This window comes from Ambystoma mexicanum, chromosome 1p (genome assembly GCF_040938575.1).
Source record: "Ambystoma mexicanum isolate Mex_15411 chromosome 1p, UKY_AmexF1_1, whole genome shotgun sequence".
Classification (NCBI taxonomy): domain Eukaryota; kingdom Metazoa; phylum Chordata; class Amphibia; order Caudata; family Ambystomatidae; genus Ambystoma; species Ambystoma mexicanum.
The window spans coordinates 985,460,866-985,483,886 of NC_090921.1; positions in this window are offsets into that span (position 1 = coordinate 985,460,866).

Genomic DNA, 23,021 nt, shown 5'->3' on the forward strand with positions numbered 1-23,021 from the left:
AGCACAAGGAAAGACCTATGGCTCGATCCCCAAGTAGTGCATCAACTGCCTGCAAAGGAGAACCTGCCCAGGAGAGTTCCTTGCACGGAAGCCCAAGGAGACCCACTTGCCTCCTGCACAAAGATCAAGCAGGAAAGATGCGCATGAAAGAGAGGCTGTGGAAGCAGTATTGTTGGCCTGGAACGAACCGTGAAGTGGATCAACCTGTCTACCAATGTTTGGTCTGCAGTAAAAGTGAGGAGAAACTCACCACAAAAACTGCTCCACTCACGAAAGATGGCGGTTGGAAAAAAGTGGGAGTTGACATTTTTGTACAATAGGTCGCACACCTACACAGCAATGCTACATGATCACACCGGTTGAGTATGCCTCAAAGTGAGTAGAATTTACCTTATTGGAGGGCATAACTACCTGGATGGACTGCAATTGAGTTTTTACACAAGGTATTTCGCAGAGTGGGGGCCCTTCTCAAATGGAGGTTGCCGTACAGCCCACAAGAGAGGATCCAACCCTCTATCTATGGTGATTGTGAAAGTTAATAAACCCGAAAGCCATGAGCCGAGAGACGCCTTTCAGAACAAAGTTTGGCCTGGTTGTGGTCTAAGGCTGGAGAAAGTTGCATTAGGACCCAGAACATCAGACTTTCGTGGAGGGTCCAAATCAATGAGTCCTTGATGAATGACAGCTGCGGCTTTAGTAATCTCCCATTCCTTCTGAGCTGCTGTAACAAACTGGGGAAACGGACATGTACTGCGAGTTTACGAATTGTAACTGACTGGCATGTTTAGAATATTTTCTTATTATGTGTTGCTTGGCTGTTCTTATTAATGGCGTATGGTATATTGTTTGTTGTATCTGTTGTAGCGCTCAGAGGCCTATGGGCGAGTTGGCACTTAATAAAAATTGAATAATAATAATAATAAAAACCACTAGAGAAGGGGAAAGTGCAAAGGTTTAATAAAGGGACGATGGAAGCAGTGCTGGCAGCCGATTGGACTATGCAGAAAGCCATGTACAAAGCTTTAGCAGCTCAAAGAGTGACCTCAAACTTCACCACATGGCTGTCCCTGTCTTACCTCACGATGGGAAAACAAACGAAAACACTGCTGACACCACCACGGATCTTAGAGAAAATACAATTGTGTTAACCCTATCGAGACAAAATGAGTAAGAGGGTACAATCACAACAGATGAAGAGAAAATCCACAGACGACACAAAAAAGCCACAAAATCACACGCCTCAAAGGAGGGTGCTTCAGCGAATGTCAAGTTAGTACACCATGCCAGCAATCCCAAAGTGAAGTACAGTAAGCCAATGCCTGTCAAAAGCGTTCACCTTATACTGTGCAAATCACAGGTGGGAAGGTATGAAACACTGAGAGGCTAGTGCTGTATCAGACATATGTGAAGAGCGTGCAGGGCACAAGAGTGAGAGGGTGCGAGAGAAAGAGAAAACCACAGGCAGAGAGAGAGAGAGAGAATCACAAACCTAGTCATGCAAAAGTATGCAGTAAAAGGTGAAGGAGCTGAGAAATGCACCCAAAGAAACCACATGGGCCAAGAACAAATATGTTTTACAGTAACAGTGGGGATGTAGGACCAGTGGCAGAGCCAGGGCAGGAGCAGAGGGTGGTGGTCACTCCCGCTGGATAACTCTTAAGTGCCCACTGGGCCCACCCTCGATCCCATAGGGCTGGTATTGCCTGCGCCTACATTTAAAAAATAAAGTGCAAAAAATAAAGAGCAAAAAAAAAGCATGTGCAATGTGAGCAACAAAGTGTGCAGCACAGCATGGTGTGCTGTTGCCACAGGTGGATGCTGATCAACCAACAGCCCGGCATGTCCCACGTGTTCAAATCCTTGGGACTTTAGACAGGAAGATAAGGTAAAATCTTTTTTTACTTAATTCTAAAAATGTGTTTGCAGGTTTGTTTTGTATGTGTCATTCGTGTTTAATGCATGCAGTGTGGGTGCAAGATTGTTGATTAAGTCTGTGGTACATGTGTGTGTATGTTTGTGTCAGAGTGAGTGTGTGTGTGTGCAAGCATATGTATGAGTGTCTAGGTATGAGGGTGGGATTGGATGCAAAGGGTGCATGTGTTTGCATGGAGGGGGACGCATTGGCAAAGCTTCTATTTAATGTGGGCTCAGCTTCATAAAAGCGGTTTACAGTAACTACATAGATTGATCACAGCCTTAAACACATGCTTTAAGTGATCAAAGGGACCCATGCAATTATAGCCACTTTTGATACTTGTGGAGAAAAACTGATTTGCTGTAATTCTATCTATTTTAGTCAAAGGAGGTGTGGTCTAACCACAACGATTTCAAATCGGACTTGGGGAGGTTGCTGACCAATCAGAGACTCCTCCAAAATAAGGAGAATCTGTGTTATTGATATACTAATTCGCAGAGACTTGGTTTAAGCCTGTCCATTCAATGGAAATGTTGGTTGAAAGCCACACTAAAAGTCAATCAGGAAGTCAACCATGAACCCAGGGATGCTTGCGATGTCTGCCAGACCACCCAACTTTAGCAAACCTCGGTTCACCCCATTAGCAGCACTATTCCCAACTTCCACAGAACCTCAATCACCCAGTCCACTATCACCAGCCTGCATGCAGCACCACCGACATGTCACGACACCCAGACCCTTACCAACACCAGACTATGAATCATCACTTCCTCTATCACTCCCACTCCATGTACCATCCATGTCCCTGTTACCAGTGTGCTATTACCAGCACCATGAAAGCCCCACGTAACAGTCTCCCCCCCTCCCCAATCTATCATAGTGTCCTCAGTGTGATGATCTACCAGAGTCTTTCAACCTAGGCTGGTGGCAAGGCAAACTCTACAGAGCCCATTTCATAGTGTACACGCTCAGCCACATCCCTTTCTTTGTGTAGTGGAAAAGATAAGATGTATAACAGTGCTCCCTATTAGTCTGCACTAGTTCTGTACAAGAGGGACTGAGCCGCAGAAGAAATCACTCAACATCATGAGCAGTGCGGCTCCCTGAGTCATCATTCCTGCGTGCTGGTGTGACCCTGGGCAGCGCTTCACCGAATCATTTTCCTTCTCGTCAGAATTTGAGGCCTCTTAGGAATAGGATGCAAGCTTATGCCTAGTTTACACTGAATAGAAAAACCTGCGCGTTTACGTCTATAGCGCACCCGAGAAACTGAATGTGTGTGGATGTGCCGTGCAAAACTGGGTATGGTGTTTTGGCATTTTCGAACATTGACTAGTATTACATTCATGAGCACCACATTGACTAGAAACTGCCCTGCCAATGTCTACCCATTTCTCCACGAGGCATACGTTAGGTCCATTCTGCGCGCTGTGTAAAAGCTGCTCATAGCTGAAAGTAACGCAATCAAGATCACACTCCCCCCAAACAAACCTGCCCTCGTGCCTGCACCTGTAGGACACCTAAGAACGAGTGAGTCATTGAACATAAGATAGATGGGTCAGGGGCCAATCGAACTACAGCTGGACCCTCTGGACGCTGCATTAAAGTCCAGATGCAGAGAGGCCTAATTCTTCAGGCTGAGGACATTTGTTTTTAGGCACTTTTGAATCCTGGTGTAGTAATGTGAAAGGAGACCAATAAGAATCATTAATTGTAATCAGCGATCGATATCCCAGTAGGCAACACTGCGGGTGAACAGGCATCGCAGCGAAGTCAGCAGTGTGTAAGGGCAGGAGAAGAACATGGTGCAGAGGCAGCCACAGCAATCTCTGCAGATGTGGCCGAGCACAGGGGGATGGATGTCCCTTGGAGAGCGCCACCCTAGCACGATGACAGCACGAGCTTGAGAACATGTAATGTGCCCACTTAGAAAGTTCGCCTGCACCTGGCAGAGGAAGGGAAAGCCTTGGATGACAACTCGGCCGGAACAGATGCTGCATAAATGCAGAGACACTGCTCTGACTTTGCTGCAATTCCTGAGCAAAGATCGGGCTTCTAAGCTTTCATTGTTACCTTTTGAAAGCAACACGCACGTTAAAGACCAATCAAGCCAAATATAACCCCAGTACCGTCAGGTTAAAGAGCAATTGGAGTTGGTTACGAGAACAGCCATCTTTCTTGGTTTCCTCCGTGGTGAGATCCTGCAGGATGGCTGGATGACAAAGGCAGCCACCAGCAAGACGTGCCTTTTTATGCCCCCAAGCAGCGTGAAACCTAAAAGTAAAATGGTCGCCGAGTTCAGAGAGCCTCTCTGACTCATGTAAAGTTACGCTGGTCAGAAGAAGCAGAGGTAGCACCTGCTGTTGCTACTCGCCACAGTGCAATCGCGCCCTCGCCCAGGGCAATCGCACTCCTGAGAGAAATTTCCTCTCCCAAGGCTACTGCGCCCCCCTGGGCAATAGCGCCCCAGGCAGCCGCCCAGTAAGCCCGGGGCCAAGAAACGGGCCTGATTGTGGCTGAGCCTAATGCAAATGATTTACAGGGACCTGTGCTTTAAGTTGACCGAGGCCAGCCAGGGCCAGGCCCCGGCAGTCTCCAAAAAGTGGGGCTGAGCTGAGCTGAGGCCCTGCCATGGCCCCTCTGTCCCACAACACCACAGCAGGACACATAATCCTGCCACGTCCGCAGCCGCGACGGGAGATGCGCCCGCCATAATGTCATCAGCTGACATAGGTACCAGCCAGCCACGGCTGGCACTTCTGTCAGTCACTGTAGCTTCCTCTGGTGACCTCTCACGCGAGGGCTCACTAGAGGAAGTTACTGTCCTTTTGTTTGCCCAACCCGGCCCCCTCACCAGGTCACTGAGGTGTTTTTTTTTTATATGTTCAGTTTAAACAAGGCAGGAAACAAGAATAGTTATGCATTGTTGCAACATTCCAGTCACATTTTGATCACATTTCCCCCCTCCCTCCTTCCATCCCCCACCTTGTATGCCTGTCCGGGTTACGATCCTGGAGGTTGGGGCTCCCTCCCCTCCCTTTTCATGTTTCGCTCCTCTCATTGGGTGTGCTTCCGCTATGCAGGATCCGCTTAGCTTGCTGGGGCTTGTATGTGACAGCCGGGAATTTTTGGTCGTAGTCAAGAAATGGGCCCCAGATGTTTTGAAAGCGGTGAAGAGTCCCCGCCTTAGCTGCCATCATCTTCTCTGCGATGAGGATGTCGCACATTTTGGTCCACCAGAAGGGCAGGAGTGATACCTCTCTGGCTTTCCAGGAGCGGACAATTGTTATTCTTCCTGCTAGAGGGAATTGGGTCAGGAGCTTGACTTTGGCCCCTGACCTCGAGTATATTCCAGGGATTGGAGCACCCAGCAAAATGGGTTCAGGCTCTAGGGAGAGCGTCATTTGAGTAATATCCTCAATGATATGCAAGCATTGTCTACAAAATTGTTGGCCTTGTGGGCATGTCCACCACATGTGGAGGAAGGACCCCGTATATCCGCATTGTCTCCAGCATGCTGGGTCCAGGGAGCTGTTCATGTGCTGGAGCCTCAGGGGGGAATAGTACCAGCGTAGCAATATTTTATAAGCACATTCCCTGTTAGTGATGCAGGCTGAGGATGAGTGTGCCGGGACCATATATCCGTCCAGGTCTGGTCCTCTATGGGATGGCCTAGGTCTGCCTCCCATTGTGCCATGGCACGAGCTTTAGAGGCGAGGAAGTCCCCCTGGAAATGTTTATATAGGGCAGAGATCTTACCTCGGGCCGGGAGATCCACCAGAGTTAATTCCAGCGCTGTAGGAGGGCGGACTGTTGCAAGACGAGTTTGCGGGTGGGAGCACCAATGGCGAAGCTGGATGTAGGAAAACCTATCGGTCTCGCGAAGTTGAAAGGCCTCCTTGCATTGGATGAACGTACGCGGTTCCCCCCCTTGAACAGTTGCCCCAGCGATTCCAGGCCCCCCGCAATCCAGTTCTTAAAGTTCCAGGGGTTCATACCCGGTGAAAAGTTTGGGTTATGGAATACTGGCGAGGAGGAGCTCAGTTTTCTAGGGACCCCTTTTTTCTTTAGTGCTCTGTCCCATGTGTCTACAGTGTGACTGTTAGCGAACAGTAGTCTCTCTGTCTCTCTGTCGGTGGAATGTGCGGGAGAAAGCGTAGGGGGAGAGAAAGGCGGGATTGTTCAGTTCCACCCATCTTGGGCGGTCAGAGAATATCCGCCAGGTTTGGGTGTTCGCCAATTGTGATGCCAACTGGTATCCTTGTAGGTCGGGTACTCCCAGGCCGCCTAGCCTGGCATTCCCCAGCATCGTCCTCAGGGGGTCTCTGGGTTTTTTCCCCCTCCAAATAAACTGCAACATATTCCTTTGGAGGTCCCGAAGAGCTGGGGGTGGGATAGGGACTGGGAGTGAGAAGCAGGCATGTAGGAATCTGGGAAGGAAGTTCATTTTACAGGCAGTGATGCGGCCCATCATTGAGGATTCCTGCAATTTCCATCGCTTCAAGTCATCTGCCAGTTCCTTAAAAAGAGGGGGGAAGTTTGCGCGATAGACCTCCTTTGGGTTAGCCGGGATTTGGACCCCCAGGTAAGGGTTTGCCGTGGTTTTCCACTGAATGGGGCAAAGGGGGGCCAGGGTTGCCTTTTCCAATGGGGTCAGGCCTATCCCAAGAGCTGCAGATTTGTTGAAGTTGATAGAGAAGCAGTGACCCTTCCATAGTTCTTTATCTCAGCCAGGGCGTGTTTCAGTGAGAGCAGGGCTGTGAGATGTTAAATACGAGGTCGTCCGCGTATAGGGCCACTTTGTGTTGGGAGGATCCGACCTGGAGTCCCCTGATGGAATCATTTAATCTAATTCTTTGGGCAATGGGTTCCATAACCAAGGCGAATAAGAGTGGTGGTAGCGGGCATCCTTGCCTGGTCCCGCTGGTCAGAGGGATTGGGGAGGAGAGGGTGCCATTAATTCTCAGGAGCATCTTTGGTGATCTGTAATTCACCAGGACCATGGCCCGGAACTCTGGTCCGAAGCCAAAGTCCTCTAGGGTGAGGTTCATGAAGGTCCAGTCCACTTTATCGAACGCTTTGGTGGCGTCAAGGGCTAAGAGTGCCATGTCTTGAGAGTTCCGGGTGGCCAGGTCCACCAGATCCAGTGTTCTGCGTATGTTATCACTTGTTGCTCTGTTTCCAATGAATCCGGTCTGGTCTGGGTGGATTATGTCAGGCAGGATGCGGGAGAGGCGTGTTGCCAGGACCTTCGAGTAGACGTTAGCATCGATGTTCAGCAATGCAATAGGTCTGTAGGAGGCAGGGTTCGCTGGGTCCCCCCCCAGGTTTAGGCAAGAGGACTGTGATAGATTCTTGCATGGAGGGGGTTATAGTGCCTGTGCTCCGAAAGGAGTCAAAGAGATTCACCAGTGACGGTAATAGTTGATGCCTGAAGATTTTGTAGAATTTAGTGGTGTATCCGTCTGGTCCAGGGGCTCTGGATTTAAGGGTTTTTATAGCCTCTTCTACCTCTTCTGCTGAGATTGGCGCGTCCAGGGTGTCTCAAGCTGAGGGCTTCAGCTGAGCGATAGTGGCCTTCTGCAGGTATTCTGTCTGCTCCTGCAGGTTTCGTGGCTGTGCGGACATTACTTGTACAAGATGGTTGGTCGCTAGCTATAATTTCACCGGCTCCGAGTATTGGGTTGTGCCCTGGGGGTCTCGCAGTCCAATAATGGTGTTATTCTTCTTGATTTTGGTGAGTTTTGCTACCATTAACTTGTTTGATTTATTGTTCCTGGCGTAATAAAATGTTTGGCCTTCGCTATTAGTTGTGCCGTATGATCGGCATAGTGCGCCTCGATTTTCGTTCGTGCCGTTCGGAGCGCTCGTTGTATTTTGGGGGACCATCCTTTTTCCTTATGCATAGCTTCCGCTTCCCGAAGGTCTTCCTCAAGGGCCATGCGCATCCGCCTCCTGCTTCTATGGTATGCCAAACCACGGGCTATTAATTCCCCCCGGATGACCGCCTTCATGGCGTTCCCAGCTATTGGCCGGGGAGGTGTTTTCGTTGGGGTTCTCCTGGAAGAACTTTGAGATTGACATCGCTATAGCATCTTTTATTGGCATTTCGTTCAACATTGGGTCATACAGTGACCATTTGCGGGGGCTGTAGGCGTCGGATCATGAATGCGGATTTCCAGGGTTACCGGAGCGTGATCGGACAGTATTCTTGATCCAATGGACACCTCATTGGTGAAGGCGAGTACCTGTGCTGATGTCAGGAGGAGGTCAATCCTTGAAAAGGTTCTGTGGATGTAGGAGTAGAAGGTAAAGTCCGTTTCCGAGGGGTGCAACACCTGCCATGAGTCAACCACTTCCAGGTTCCTGAATAATCGTAGCAGGCCGAGGGCAAGGGCGATGTCTCTGGAGGAGGCCGGGTGTGACTTATCCTTCGTGGGGTCTAGTACTCCATTAAAATCCCCTCTCATCACAATTTGGCCCTCTGTGAAGGGAACCAGGGCGGTGTTCAAGGCTTCATAGAATGCCACTTGTCCTGTATTCGGGGCATACACCGAGATGAAGGTATATAGCTGGTCCAGAAAGAGACACTTCACCGCCACAAATCTTCCCTCCGGGCAGAGTTTAGTTTCCAGGATATGGGGGTTCAGTCCCTTCTTAAAGAGAACTGCTGTGCCCCCTTTCTTGTTGCCACCTGAGGCATTGAATTGCTTTGGGAATTGTTGTGAGCGTAGGCGCCCAAAATCTGCTGGCAATAGGTGGGTTTCCTGGAGCAGAGCCACTGCTGTTTCCTCGTCCTGGAGCTTCTGTAGGATAGATTTACGTTTGGGGGGGGGTTTCAGCCCCCTGACATTGAGGGAGAGGACTCTCAAGGTGCTATGATCACTGTTGGGGGGGGGAGCCTCTGGTGAGTTCAGGTGAGAGGTATGGGTTGGGTTGAAGTCAGCCATTGCTCGGATAGATAAGATTGGTTGTTATCCTGCTCTTGGGTTTTTAGTCCCTGCCTCCAACAGGGAGGCCGGGTATTAACTAGCGGGGGGCCGGCTTTGTAGGGCCGGCACCACCCCAGGCCAACTGGGCCAGACAACAGAGGTCAGCCAACATGGCTGAAACTTGCGGCCAGACTATAGCTGGTATTCCAAGGATTTGTAGGTGTAACATACCTCAGAAGTGGGCAGGAGCCGTGGGGGGGGTCCGCTGCTATGGATGTGCGATGGTTCTTCAGCGGTGTTTCAGTGTATGGCGTCCTGTCAGGGTCGAGGAGAACTGGGTCTGAAGGAGAAGTAGGGTCGCGTCAATTCGGAACCCGGCTGTGTGGGGGCTGTGGGCTATCAGTATCCGGTGTGATAGCTTCCCGGCCTCCTGTTTATGTGCCATCTTGTAGCATTCAGTAATTTCTTCCTTCTGTCCCTTGGGACCCTTGTCCAAGTATTTCACTTTTCTTTTGGCGGGGGCATAGGATCTCCACCTGTGGCAGATTCGGAGGCCCCCGGGGAGGTTGACCCGGGTGAGAGTTGATGCATTATTTGTGCAGCGTCCCCTAGGTGGCTGATTCTTCGTAGAGTGCCTTTGTAGGTAAATTGTAACGCTTTTGGGAAGAGCCATCTGTAGCGGACCTGTTGGGCCTGAAGGAAGAGAGCCAATGGTCGGAGAGATCTTCTTTTTTGCAGAGCGAGAAGGGACAGGTCCTGATTGATTTGGAGTGGGGAGCCCTGAAATGTTAGTTCGTCCCGGGTGCGACAGATTGATGAAATGGCCTCCTTGGTGGTAAAAAAGTGCACTCTGGTGATGACATCGGGAGGAGCACTCCGCGGCGTGGGCGTAACCTGTGGGTGCGATCTAATAGGAGTTGGGCCCTGTCCAAGTGTGAGAGAAGGCCCTGAAAGAGGTCCCTGACGTATTCCGTTAGATTTTGATCTGGAAACGAGGCAGGAATACCTCAAATAGGTTATTGCGCCAGGCTTGTTTTCAAGGTCCTCCTGTTTGAATTCCAGGATTTCACATCTGTTTTGTAGGGCTCTGATGGAGTGTTGGATTCCTTCTATAGCCGTGGTATGATCTTGGGCCTGGTCCTCAACCTCCCCCAATCTTTGTTCTGCTTCTTTTACTCTCTGATCTGTGTGCTCTAGTTTCGTCGAGAGCTTGGTCATGCAGGACCTAAATTCAGCTTTGATGTCGACCATAAAGGCCAGTAGGTCGCTTCTGGTTGCGAGGGTATCTTTGCCCTCCTGGTCCGTCCGTGGCGTGGAGTTGGGAGGGTCTTGTTTCTTCCCCTTGTCTGCCACCAGCAGCATTGTGACAATGTCTGTGTTCTTCGTGGGTTTAGGTTGCTTAGACATGATGCCCCCTCTCCTGGGCAGGACAACGGAGGACAGGGAGTCGCTGGACGGGCCGGGGCGCCCCAGGAATGGTGTCCGGTTTCCTTGGAAGCCAGATAGATTATGAGCCGGAGTGGAGTGTGAGCAAGCGAAGGCCCCACCAGTCTTTTGGGGTAAAGAAGAGGAGCCCCATACACCGTGAGCGGTAGTTGGTAGACAGGGGATCCCGGGGTTCCCTGCTCATAGGTGCTGGGGTTGCAGAGGGTTATATTTGGATCCCGGAGGCGAAGCAGGCGGGGGGAGGAAGGCCTCCTCCCTTGGAATTGCAAGGCGTTCAGGAATGTCCTCGATTGGGGAGGTGGGACGGGGGTCACTGTGTGGGCCAGGGCGCCCCAGGAGTGGTGTTGGGTGCTTAATGAGACTGCAGGGACTGGGGCGCCCCAGGCAGTGGATGCAGGCTCAAGCATAGTCTGGAGCGGGGGGGTGCAGATAGAATAGACTGCTCTCACCTGGCACCGGGGTGGTCTAGCTGGGGGCTGTTGCCGGTGATGTGGGGCTTATGATTTGCCTGCCCCGTGAGTCCTGCAGGTCCCGCTCTTGGTTACAGGTGCCCCCCTCTGGAGAAAGCAGGCCATTTACAATTCTGTGCGGGGGGCGCTATCGTTGTGGGCCAGGGGGCGCCCCAGGCAACGGAAACAGGCTCAGGAGTGGATTGAGGAATCCAGGGCACCCGAGGGCCTCGCCGCCTCAGGCAGCCCCCAGGAGTTCGGGTGTGCCAGGCTTCTTCTGAGGAGCCTTGTGTCCTGATGAAAGCGAGGAGGAGCCCCTACCCGAAGTTGGTCCCGCTTCTCCGGGGGGGGGGGGGCGAGGTGGTTCGCTGTGTCTCTGAGGGGGCCCGGCAGAAGTGGCTCCCACTGCGAGGCCGCCTGTGAAGCTGGGCCACCAGGCCTCTCCCCAGACCGTCGGCAGTGCCCCGCGGCAATCACTGTGTCCCCCGGTGCTCACAGGGGCCGGGTGCGTCTCTCTCCCTGGGCCAATGCAGGAGGAACTTCTCGTGTTCCGAGGACGCGATCGGGTAAAGTCCCGAAGGATCTGCCCAGGCCCAGTTCAAATGAGTTGATGGGTGACCAGATCTCCCTCACACCGCCACACGCGGCTGCGATCCCTCGCCACCAGTCCTCCACCGATGCTGCAGGAGGTCTCCCTGGGTCTGTCTGCCATTTTAAGATGATACAGCGGCAGGCCCGCAATCTTCTTTGTTCCCGCCTCGGGCCTCCCTCGGGAGGTGGCAGCTGATTTTCGCCCCTTCTGCTGTTCGGGGGCTCAGAATGCCGCCACGGGCATTTTCTTTTTGAAAAGTACGCTGAGCCCTTGCCTTAGTCAGCTATAGCTGCGGGCTCCCCACGGAGGCCTTCAGGAGAGCAACCACATTTTTAACCCTCGGCGAACCTGGTGACTACGTGCAAATTTCTAGGTTTATTAAAAATGGCTGCTGAGATTTTAACCTGTCAGAGTTTTAGTCGACTCCTAATTGCCGTCATACGTGGTGGCAAGAGGAGAGATGCAGGCTGAGAGACACGTGACGGAGGGGTATTAGAGACAATGCTAGAGGGAAAACAAATGCGCTGCAAATTATTGTAGTTACTTACATGTCATAATAAAAAGCACGTGTATGAAATTCGCTGTGTCAGAGCTGTACTTTCTCAGCACATGTATGCCAACCAGTTTTTCCCATATCGTCTTCCAGCACTCACACTATAGTTGTCCAGGCACATTCAAGGCCCTGTCGTGTGAGGCAGTCAGATCTGATCTCAATCCGCAGCATCCTGTCAGCCCCAGGGAGCCAGGAAGGCCCTTTGAGGGACACCTCTGTGTAAGGCTAGTGGAACGGGGTCACCCGTTCCTGCCCCTGCCCATGAGCCCCGAGCACTGACCTCGTCTGCTTCCTCTCCCTCACACGAGACAATTATAGGAATCCATCTCCCCCCCATGCCCGGGGAAACATTCCCTGTCTGATCTGTCTTTCTGACAGAAGCACAAGTGGGCACGCTCAGTGGGGTGGCAGCTGGTGGGCACTGCGGGAAAGCCTTTCAATGTCTAAAGCTTACAAAGAAAACATCCTGCCATTACACACACACACAATGTGATGAGAGCGAGAGAGAGATTTCTCTGGGGGTTACCCGCCCCCTGTTGGAGGCCATTAGAGAGCTCGTTGGCGTAATGATAGCCCCGGGTTTCATCTTTCCTGAAACGTTTCATTTTTCTGTTAGCTGAGAAGAACTGAGTGTAGGCTCTGCTACGCAACACCTGTTATTTTCACGAGCAGTTAATGCGCGGTCCCGGAAGCTTAAGTCTTTTAAACTCTGCGGGCTCGGAGATATGCATTGCTTGTTCCGTCTCGGGTGAATAGAGTGTTCATACTGATTAGTTGTAGTGTTGGATGCTGGTGGCTGATTGCAACTCAGGGAGCAGCAGTATTCTGCAAACATTTCATGTATTGGTTGCCTACTGATCCCATTGAATGTATTGGGTCAATGTGTTGGTCCAGGGGTCTGCTACCTTTGGCTCTCCACTCCAGATATTTTGGACTACAATTCACACGAGACCTCACCACTGACTTTGCTGGGTTGGACTAATGGGAATTGTAGTCCAAAACATCTGGAGAGCCAAAGGTTGCAGACCCCTCTGTTGGTCTCATAGTGACCGAATGTCATTAGTTCTCTGCCATCACCCCATGACTCTTGACCCACTCGTCAAATCTCCCCTTGACACACCAGCCCTTACCCTGAACAACCTCAGACTGGTCACTTCACTGGCCCCTAACTAGTGGTGTATGCAGAATTAGCTGACAGGGCGGGACTGCATATTGAACACCTGGGCCTAGGGCATGGGCGTGAGCAAGTAAATAAGATATATTTATTTCATCGTGGCGTTTTCTTAATCATGCTGATATGGGCCAGGTCAGTTTTTAACTGATAGGCTATTGTATACTTTTAATCAGGGCTCAAGTCGAAGGAGCACGCAGGTGAACGGTGTCTGCCCAGGGACGTCGTTTAGGGGTCACCAGAGGTCGCAACTGGGACCTCTGAGGTCTCCCTTGCGACCTCGAAAAAATATATGTATATATATTTTTTAATGCAAGCTCCTGGGCTGTAGCCAGCACCATGTGGCTCTTTACTTCTGGAGTGTCTGGCTTTCTTGTTCCGGCCCCTTAAAAAAAATAAGAAAAATAAGAATAGAAGTGCCACAAGTCTAACACTTTCAGCACTGACCCTAAATAAGAAAGAATAAGAATACCAAATAATGTGTCTTTCTGGAATTCTATACAATAATTGCTAGACTCATTAAAGGTTTATTTCAGGCACACTTCAGGGGGTGAGTCACTGATTTAGTCTGTTCTTAAACGCCTCAACTCAGCCTTTCATCCTTCTGAGGTCAATAAATGAGTACCAACACAGGTTGGGTGATATTGTGTGTATATTTTTACTATATAAAGCGCTTAAGCGTAAGTGCTATATAATAACACATCATTATCATTTGGTCATGGACGTCTGCTTGCATTCACAGTAATTTGGTTATATGGGCCTATACACACTGATCTTAACGGTACATATGGCGATCCATTCTTGTATGAAATGTACATCACATTATAGTGATATTGTAACCATATTTTTCATAGTGTACAATGCTATGTGATGCCACTTCCGGTTTTGTCAACAGGTGAAAGGTTGTGTTCCATCGCTTTCCACGATATCACTTTGGGGTGGGGTCAAATGACATCACTTCCTGTGATGTCATCAGGGGGTCAAGGGTCATGTGATGTCACTTCCGCTACCCCTGGCATTTTGGTGAAATGAAGTCCCTGTGTCTGCCCTCTTTTTTCAACGGGTTGACACTGTTGTCCTGCCACCACTTGATAGAGAGCCGTGTTTGGGATTCAAACCCAGGTCGTGCAGTTGAGAGCTACCTAGCCACAAGATCACAAGACTCTCTAAGCAGCGTGTCATATATCACTCTTGTTGACTCTTTGCTGTACAGGATCCATTTTCTTACACACTTTAAGACAAAAGGTGCGCACCTTTTCTATTTAGCAAACAATATTTTAAGAAAACATGATATAATGGCAAATGCTTACCTGTGTACTTCCTTGATTTGATTTGGGAAAGACACCCTCAAATTAAATATGCACATTTCTTTCAATTTACGTTGACTGCCCATGACATCATGTCCCACTACATACATCGGATTCCACCCCACTTTTATTTTTAGGACTCGAGCCCTGCTTTTAACTAAAGAGCCAAAAGACAACATTCAACCAACTGCTCCGTTCTCGTGACTCAGAATGCAAATTGATGTAAGCCCAAAAGTTACCCGAATTGAGTTTTATTAGTGTATATTAAAGACACTCAACACAAGAAATTGTGTGATAACGACCCCTGCTTGTAGTCCTTGCTTGACAAGAACTTGCAGTTTGTTGCTGTGTGTTGTGACACAACATTTGGAGTGCTACATAAAAGCAAACCTTTTTGTGTGTCTAATAAGCAAACACAATGGAAACAACTAGGCCGTTTAAAAAATAAAGGGGGTTTACTTTGTGATGGAATGTTTTCCCAGGGCAGCCATTGCTGTGCAGAGTATTAGAACATTTCCACCTAATTAGAGGAAAGGGCTCAGGCAAAGGAGTAATCGTCCCTACATAAAACTGAGCACCAGTAGATTTGCATTTTAAATAATGCCCGTTGCTGTTCAGTTCATCGATTGCAATGCGGATGGGATGGCTCTGACAGAATTTGAACCACATTTTGTATTTTATTTTTGTTTTGGGGGTCCCCCCAAACTTTCTGTTTCCCTATACTTTTAAACCCACCCAACCCCCTCCCCACCCGTTTTAACCCCTTACCCCATTCCATATATATTTTAAACATAAATTCAATATTTGTTTGTTATAACATTTTCGTTATTGATATGATATGATATGGCATTTATAATGCGCCTGTACACATGTGTTCCAAGGTGCGATGAGGCAAGGGAGGGGGAACGGAGGGAAGACAGATAACGATCTTACTAAGCCAGGTGAAATTGAGATCGCGCAAGTGCAGGGGAGCAGGAAGGGGAAAAAGTGCAGGGGGGAAGAGGCAATGCAGTACATGGGAACGACAGTAAAATAAATAGATAAATAAAGCGGCTAGCTGGTGGCAAGTGCAAGGGTAAGTGCAGACATCGAGTGTCAAGTGCTGGTAGGGGGCTGTACGGATACAGAAAAGAGTCCCCAAGTGCGGGGGAAGCCAGGGAGGCAGTGCATGGATGTAACTTGCGGGGGAGGGGACCTGGGCCCGAGATCAGAGGGTAGCCAGGTGACCAGTGCAGTTTCAGTTTCAACCAGGAGTTCAGCAGGGGAGAGGAGGAGAAGCAGAGAGAGAGGTTTTGTGGTGCTTCTGGAACCGGAGATGGTTCTCCTCAAGTTTCAGGGGGGGGCAGGGAGGCTGTTCCAGAGGGAGGCGCCAGCCGAAGAAAGAGATCTACTGCCAACTCATTGCTTGGAGAAACGACTGACACTGGGGGAGTTGGAGGTGGATGAGCGAAGGGCTCGAGAAGGAAGATATTTAGGAAGACAGAGTTGAAGGTATTGAGGCCCCAGGCCTTAGAAGGCTTTGTGGACAATGCAGAGGGTTTTGAACTTAATCCTCGCAGCCACTGGGAGCCAGTGCAGAGATATCAGTCCTGGAGAGATACGATCCCTGGGCCTGAGGCCAAGGACAAGTTTTGCAGTCCTGTTCTGGATGAGTTGCAGAGGGCGGAGAGTAGAAGCAGTCAGATTTAGAAAGAGGCTGTTGCAGGAGTCCAGCCTAGAGAGAACCAGAGCTCTGGAGATAGTGAGCTTCTGGGGGAAGGAGAGGAAAGGAAGAATACCTCTGAGGAGGTGCAGCTGGTAGTGTGACTTCTTAGAGACGTCAGAGATGTGAGGACAGAAGGAGAGTGTGGAGTCAAAGATGACCCCAAGTTTTTTAGCCTCACAGATGGGAGCAGGAAGAGGGCCAAGAGAGGCCAGCCAGGGAGTGACAGAATGGTACAGGTGTGCCGATGAGGAGAATCCCGGTCTTACTGGCATTAAGGTAGAGATAATTGGCGGCACACCACTCCTGTATAGCAGACAGACAATCAGAGTTGAGAGAAGGAGAAGAAGTGGTGGAAGGGACCCTGAAAATGAGTTGAGTGTCATCCGCATAGCACTGAAAGTTGGGGCAGAGAGCAGTAATGCGGTGGCCAAGGAGTGCAAGGTATTGGTTGAACAGCCAGGGAGAGAGGTTAGACCCCTGGGGAACCCCACAGGTAGAGATAGAGACAGAGGATAGGAAGGATCCAAGTTGGACCTGGTAGGGTCGATCGGAGAAGAAAGAAGTCAGCCAAGCCTGGGGTACATTTAAGGCCCTTGCAGAAATCCCATTCAAACAAAAAACCACATTGGAATAATGTCGCAAAAACAGCTGTGCTTCTCTGTCCTTGACGCAGTTGTGGCAAGCACTGAACACTGCCACCCAAAAGAATGGTTCTGCATTGTTTATTTTCAAAAGAATCATCAGAAAATGACCTACGCTCAGAACGGCATCACATTTGCTGTTCTGTCATTTTGAAACACTAAAAGCTGCGCATGACATTCAAGACGCTTTGCAATTTGGTATTTTTCTTCATTTTAAACACTCCAAAGCTATGCGCTCCATTGAAACACAGCCCTCCTCGTGTATTTCATCTGATTGCCTAGAAGTAAGGCAATACATCTCCAGAACGGCACCATGTTACTGATAAAATACTTTAAAAGCAAAGAATTCTGCTTTCACGCAAACACAGCTTTTGTTTTCCTTGGAAATATATAATTGCACTCAAACCACTGCAAAGGAAAGAGATAGCGTGGCTCTCTCCCTTTTCCCATGTCAATTTCAAAGACATTGTTTACAGTATCCTGCATGTTCATGAACTCACAGTAAATGCAAAAGCACTATTTTCTTTTTTTTGTGTGATTTAATTTGTCAAGATAAACATATTTTATCATATTCCATAATCGTTCCTTCTCTAACATCAAACAAATAGTTATCACATTTTTAATTGTTCTTAAAATTGAACAGGCCACTCTACTGATGTTAAAGTTTGTCGTTCATACCAAGTCTTTAGGACCCGTCCTGCTTGGATTTATTCGAACTGGACCCAGCTTTACTTTCAGTCATTGCCGGTGATCACTGTTCTTGCTTCTTTAAAAGTTAATCTAGGAACTTTATACCCACGCAGGCGAAGCGCAAGTTCCTTCCCAGTATACAATTCTCCCACCATATATCCACAGACCTTTCTCTGAACAAAGATATGTGACTTTCAAGATATTTCTGTCTTTCTGCTGCCAGTACATTACATTCAAGTAATAAGTGTTTGGGAGCCTCAAGGTTAGGGGCAAAATTGCAGAATCTGCACACTCCGATGTTGGTTCCTCGTTTGCCCGTCCTGTTTTTAAATTCGTTACTAGGAAGCACTCCTAGTCTAATTTGCATTAGTCTTTCTCTGAGGTACTTGGACAGAAATGTTTTACCATATGGTGGAAAAGTGTCTCTTTTCCTGTGCTCATGTTCAACAATGTTGTTTGACTTACATGCAAATGTTGCTTCTCTTGTCTGAGACCAATCCAATCTTTTGAGTTTCTCTTTTACTCTTGTCGGGTTTTCTTCAAGTTCTTGCAATGTCGAATCAATGGAGTCTAGTTGTTTTTTTCCATTCTGTTTTCCAAGAGTTTAACAGGGTTGCACTCTTACCCTCGGTGTGAAAAGCTAACACTTTGTATCCAATTGCTGGAATGGCCACTGAAATCTTCCTTAACAAGGATAACGATTTCCATTTTACAATAGAGTAAAGAGAATGGAGCCCTAATTCTAGCCTAATTGCAGCTATTGGGGTGCATCTCGGCACATAGGCACATAGAGTATTGTCTTCCAAAATTGTGACTCCAGTCTTGCCCAAAGTCTCCAGCTAAGTTTTAATCCTGCTTCCCCACCATAGGTCAAAATTGGAGTAGCTTTTTGAATATAAAATGATTGAACCGGAACTAGTGAGAATTTTCCAAATTTTCCATTCACAATGGACCCTTCTGCACTCAATGTTCTTTCTTTAGAGAGTAATTCATCTTCCCAGGCTTTCTCCGCGATCAATTGATTCACTTTTATTCCCAAGTAGCGTATCTCTTTCACATTTTCTACTGTGTCATTTCCAATGTTCCAAGTATACTTTCTCCTACTAGCTTTATTTGAGTCTCCTATTGTTAGGATTTTTGTCTTGCCAATGTTGATCTCTAGTTGATTTTGGATCATATAAGACTGACGTTTTGATAGTAGCCATTGAAGATCAATTTGATTCCGGTCTAGCAAAATGATATCATCGGCATAGCAAATCATGGATATTTCTTGTTGTTTATTTTCAGGGGGAAGTGTCTTACATATTTTAGGGTCTCTGGCAAATCGGCGATGTATAGCTTAAAAAGTGTGGCCACAAGTGGACACCCTTGCTTGACTCCTTTGTTAATTTGCAGGACCCCAGTGTCACAGGTTTCGTGTTTTCTCACCTGTTTATGTTGCCTTGCGGGATCCTTCGCCAGGGTTTTCTTCCATGCTGTTCGGGTCTTGTATAAGCCCGCTCGGCCATCGTCAGATTCCAGGATTCGTTCAGCTTCTTTGTCCGGGATCGAGGAAACTCCAGGAAGACCAGGAAGGAAGAGTGCACACGGGGGAGGTGTGCGTGGGCCGCAGAAAGAACAGGTACAAGGAAAGGGAAGGAGAAGGAGAGGGTCCGGGAATTAGAGCAGCAACTCAGTTCCAGGAGCACAACACGACGCACGTCTAGCCTCAGCTAACGATAGCATTGAGACGTGCGGAGCCGCAGGGGCGTGGTTAATTTATGAAACGTGCTGCATGGACGTAAAGATCGATAGACCGCGTTCTGTGAATACGGCCATGTTGGGTGTACTATAGAGAGTAACCCCCAATGTGCCAGGGACCAGGAGGTCCAAAAGGGGCGTGATCGATGGATCATGACAGCATGCCCCCTTCTAAAACACGTTCCACCAGGTTTGCCTGGATGTATTAGATGGAATTTTCTGAGCAATCTGGGGGAGTTTAGGTTTGAGACTGGTTCCCAGGTACGTTCACTGGGTGGATAGCCCTTCCATTCCACCAGGTATTGAAGTTGTCCTCTTCTATATCTGGAGTCACATATTCGAGACACTTCATATTCTAGCTGGTCATTGACAACCACAGGACTGGGTCTAAGATTAGTCCGGGTGGTTTGGATGTAAGGCTTCAATAGAGATTTGTGAAAAACTGGATGGATTCTCTCCAAGGAGTCTGGTAGTTTAAGTCGAAAGGCCACAGGGTTAATGACTTCTTTTATAGGAAAGGGCCCATAATATCGAGGAGCCAACTTATTCGGTCGGAGATGTCGGGGCAGTAGCTTCGAAGATAGCCATACTTTATCCCCAATGGTGTAAGAAGGCCCTGGCCTTCTCCTCGAATCTGCATAGTGCTTAGTTTGGATCTGTGCTCTTTCTGCATGTTCCTTGGCTTCTCTCTGTACATTGATGAGTGTTTCAATCCAGGAATCGACTGTTGGAACTGGTGTAGGATGCGGAAGGACTGAAGGTAGTACCGCAGGGTGGAATCCATGGCTGCAAAAAAAGGGCTGGTTTTAACGGCCGAATGGTCCGAGTTGTTGTAGGCGAATTCTGCCACTGGTATCAGAAGCGACCAGTCGTCCTGGACCTTAGTAGAAAAACAACAAAGGTATTGTTCAAGGGTTTGATTCACTCGTTCTGTGACTCCATTGGTTTGGGGATGATATCCTGAGGAGAGGGCTTGTTGGATTCCTAGTATCCTGCAGAGGTGTTTCCAAAATTGAGAGATATACTGTGGTCCTCTGTCCGATATAATCTTGGAAGGAAGTCCATGCAGTTGGAAGATGTGTTCCAGGAAGATTCCAGCAAGTTCTGACGAGGATGGCAACTTATACAAAGGTGTGAAATGGGCCATATGAGTGAACAAGTCAATGGTGACCATGATAGTGGTGTACCCTCTGGATGGTGGTAATTCTACAATAAAATCTGTAGCGATGACTTCCCAAGGTCTTGTTGGTGGAGAAGGCTGTAAGAAGAGTCCTGCTGGTTTCTGGTTGTCATGTTTGTTTTGATTACAGGCAGAACAAGATTGCACGTACAATTGAACGTCAGCCTTCATTCTGGGCCATTAGAATTGTCTTTGTATTGGACAGAGGGTGTTGGAAATGCCGCGATGACCGGAGTGAGGGGTATCATGGCAGAGGTTTATTATCTTTTGTTCTAGTTTCTGTGTGGGAATAAACAGGTTGTTATTTTTAAACAGGTAACCGTCCTGGGTTCTCAGATCCCATTGAGTCCTTTTCGAAGGATCCTTCCAGAGTTCTGAAGTCTGAGTTTGCATACAAATGTCTTCCAGCAGATTGTTTGCTTGAGCTACAAATATTGTATGGGGAAACATCTTGGGATATGCCCGATCTCCCGGAGGTTCGTAGTCTGGATGTCGAGAGAGGGCGTCAGCTATTAGATTTTGTGTCCCGGGAACGTGGTGAATCTGGAACTGGTACTGGGCAAAGAAGAAGGCCCAGCGAGCTTGACGGCTGTTCCTACATTCCAAGGCCTGCAGTACTTGTAGGTTTCGATGGTCCGTGCGGACCTGGACAGGATGCTTCGCCACTCGGTGAAGGCTTCACAGATGGCCAACAGTTCCTTTTCCAAGACTGAGTAATGGGTTTCACTGGGAGTTAACGTCCGGGAAAGGTAAGCAATGGGGTGTTCCATCCTGTCCCCGAATAGCTGTTTGAGGACGGCTCAAATAGCGTAACTGGAGGCATCTGTCTCCACTATGAATGGTCGGTTGACATCAGGTTGAGCCAGGATGGGAGCTTGTGTAAACTCAGTCTTCAACCGTTGAAAGGCTTCCTCTTGAGTTGTGGTCCAAAGGAAGGGTACATCTTTCTTTAATAGGACAATGATTGGCTGGACTATCTCGGAAAAGGAAGGTATGGATTTCCTGTAGAAATTAGCTAAGCCCAGGAAAGACTGGATTTGTTTCACAGAGGTGGGGCTTGGCCAGGATAGTATAACCCTAACCTTGGATTGATCCATTCCAATGCCTTCTGGACTAAGGACAAATCCTAGGTAGTGTACAGTAGAAACATGGAAGATGCATTTCTCGGGCTTTGCCAGGAGCTTGTTTTTGCGTAGTCGTTGTAACACTGCCTTTACATGTTCTTCGTGCTTGGAAATGTCCTTCGAAAATATTAGGATATCGTCCAGATAGACAATCACAAAAAGGAATAGCATGTCTGAGAACACCCTATACATGAAGCGTTGGAAGTCCGCCGGGGCATTAGCAAGTCCAAAAGGCATGACCAAGTATTCATAATGACCAAAGGGTGTTCTAAAGGCCGTTTTCCACTTGTCTCCTGCCCTAATGCGAATCAGATGGCAGGCACCCCTGAGATCCAACTTGGTGAAAACAACTGTGCCCCTTACTGCCTCCAGAATGTCAGAGATCAAGGGTAACGGATAGCGATCCTTAAGGGTGCATTGATTTAAACCTCGATAGTCCAGACACGGTCTGAGTTCCTTGGTGTCTTTCTTGGGAACAAAAAACAGTGAGGCCCCTGCTGGGGATTTAGAGGGTCGTATGGTGCCATTTGCAAGATTAGTATCCAGGTATTCTCAAAGGGCTTTCTTTTCAAGTTCGGATAAGATGAACATCCTCCCAAAGGGAATTACAGCGGAAGGGTCAGTTTCTATGGCACAGTCTTCTGGTCTATGGGGAGGTAACGCCTGGACAATGGCAGTGGAGAAGACATCAGAGTATTCCTGGTATATCTCCGGAACCCAGATAATGTTTGAGACAGAGATTGTACCTTGGTGATTCGTAGGAGGTCCTTCAGATGGTGTCGGAATAAGGTCTGACAATAAACAATGGGACATACAAAATTCTGAGCCCAGGAACAAGGAACCCGCTGCCCAATTGATGTACGGATTGTGTTTTTGAAGCCAGGGCATTCCCAAAACCATTGGGTAGTGGGCCGACATGATGATGTCAAATTTTATCCTTTCTCGATGGTGGTTTATGGCAAGTTCGACGTCCTTGGTCTGAAGGGTTATGGGTCCTGAAGAAAGGGGACTTCCATCAATAGCTTCTACAGGTTGCATGATAGTCCAGGATTCGCAAGGAATATGGTGTTTAAGAACCCATTCTTGGTCTATGAAAATTCCCATAGCTCCACAGTCCACCAGTGCCAGGATGGGATACGTTTCCTTCTTGGATGGTGATAAGAAAGCCTGTAAAATCACCAAGGAATTTTGTCCAGGAGAGTTCAAGGATGGAATTGATGTGGAGCAGGCATCTCTCTCCCGAACCTGTGCTCCATTTAGGATCGGGAGCTGGCGTTTCCCGAGCGCCGTGGGGGGGCTATTGGGCACTCTCTTACTAAATGTTTGTCTGATGCACAATACATACACAACCCGGTATGGATCCTACGCATTCTTTCTTGGGAGGATATGGTTCCACGGAATGCCCCTAGCTGCATAGGCTCAGGCTTGTTACTTGAAGTGGAAATACCTTTGGGGTTCGAGGATATCCCAATGGGGCTCTTCTGGAGTGGCGACTTGCTTTTCTTTTTCTCTGCCTTTCTCTCCTGAATGCGAAAGTCAATCTGCAGGGCAAGATCCATTAGGGCCTGATAAGAAC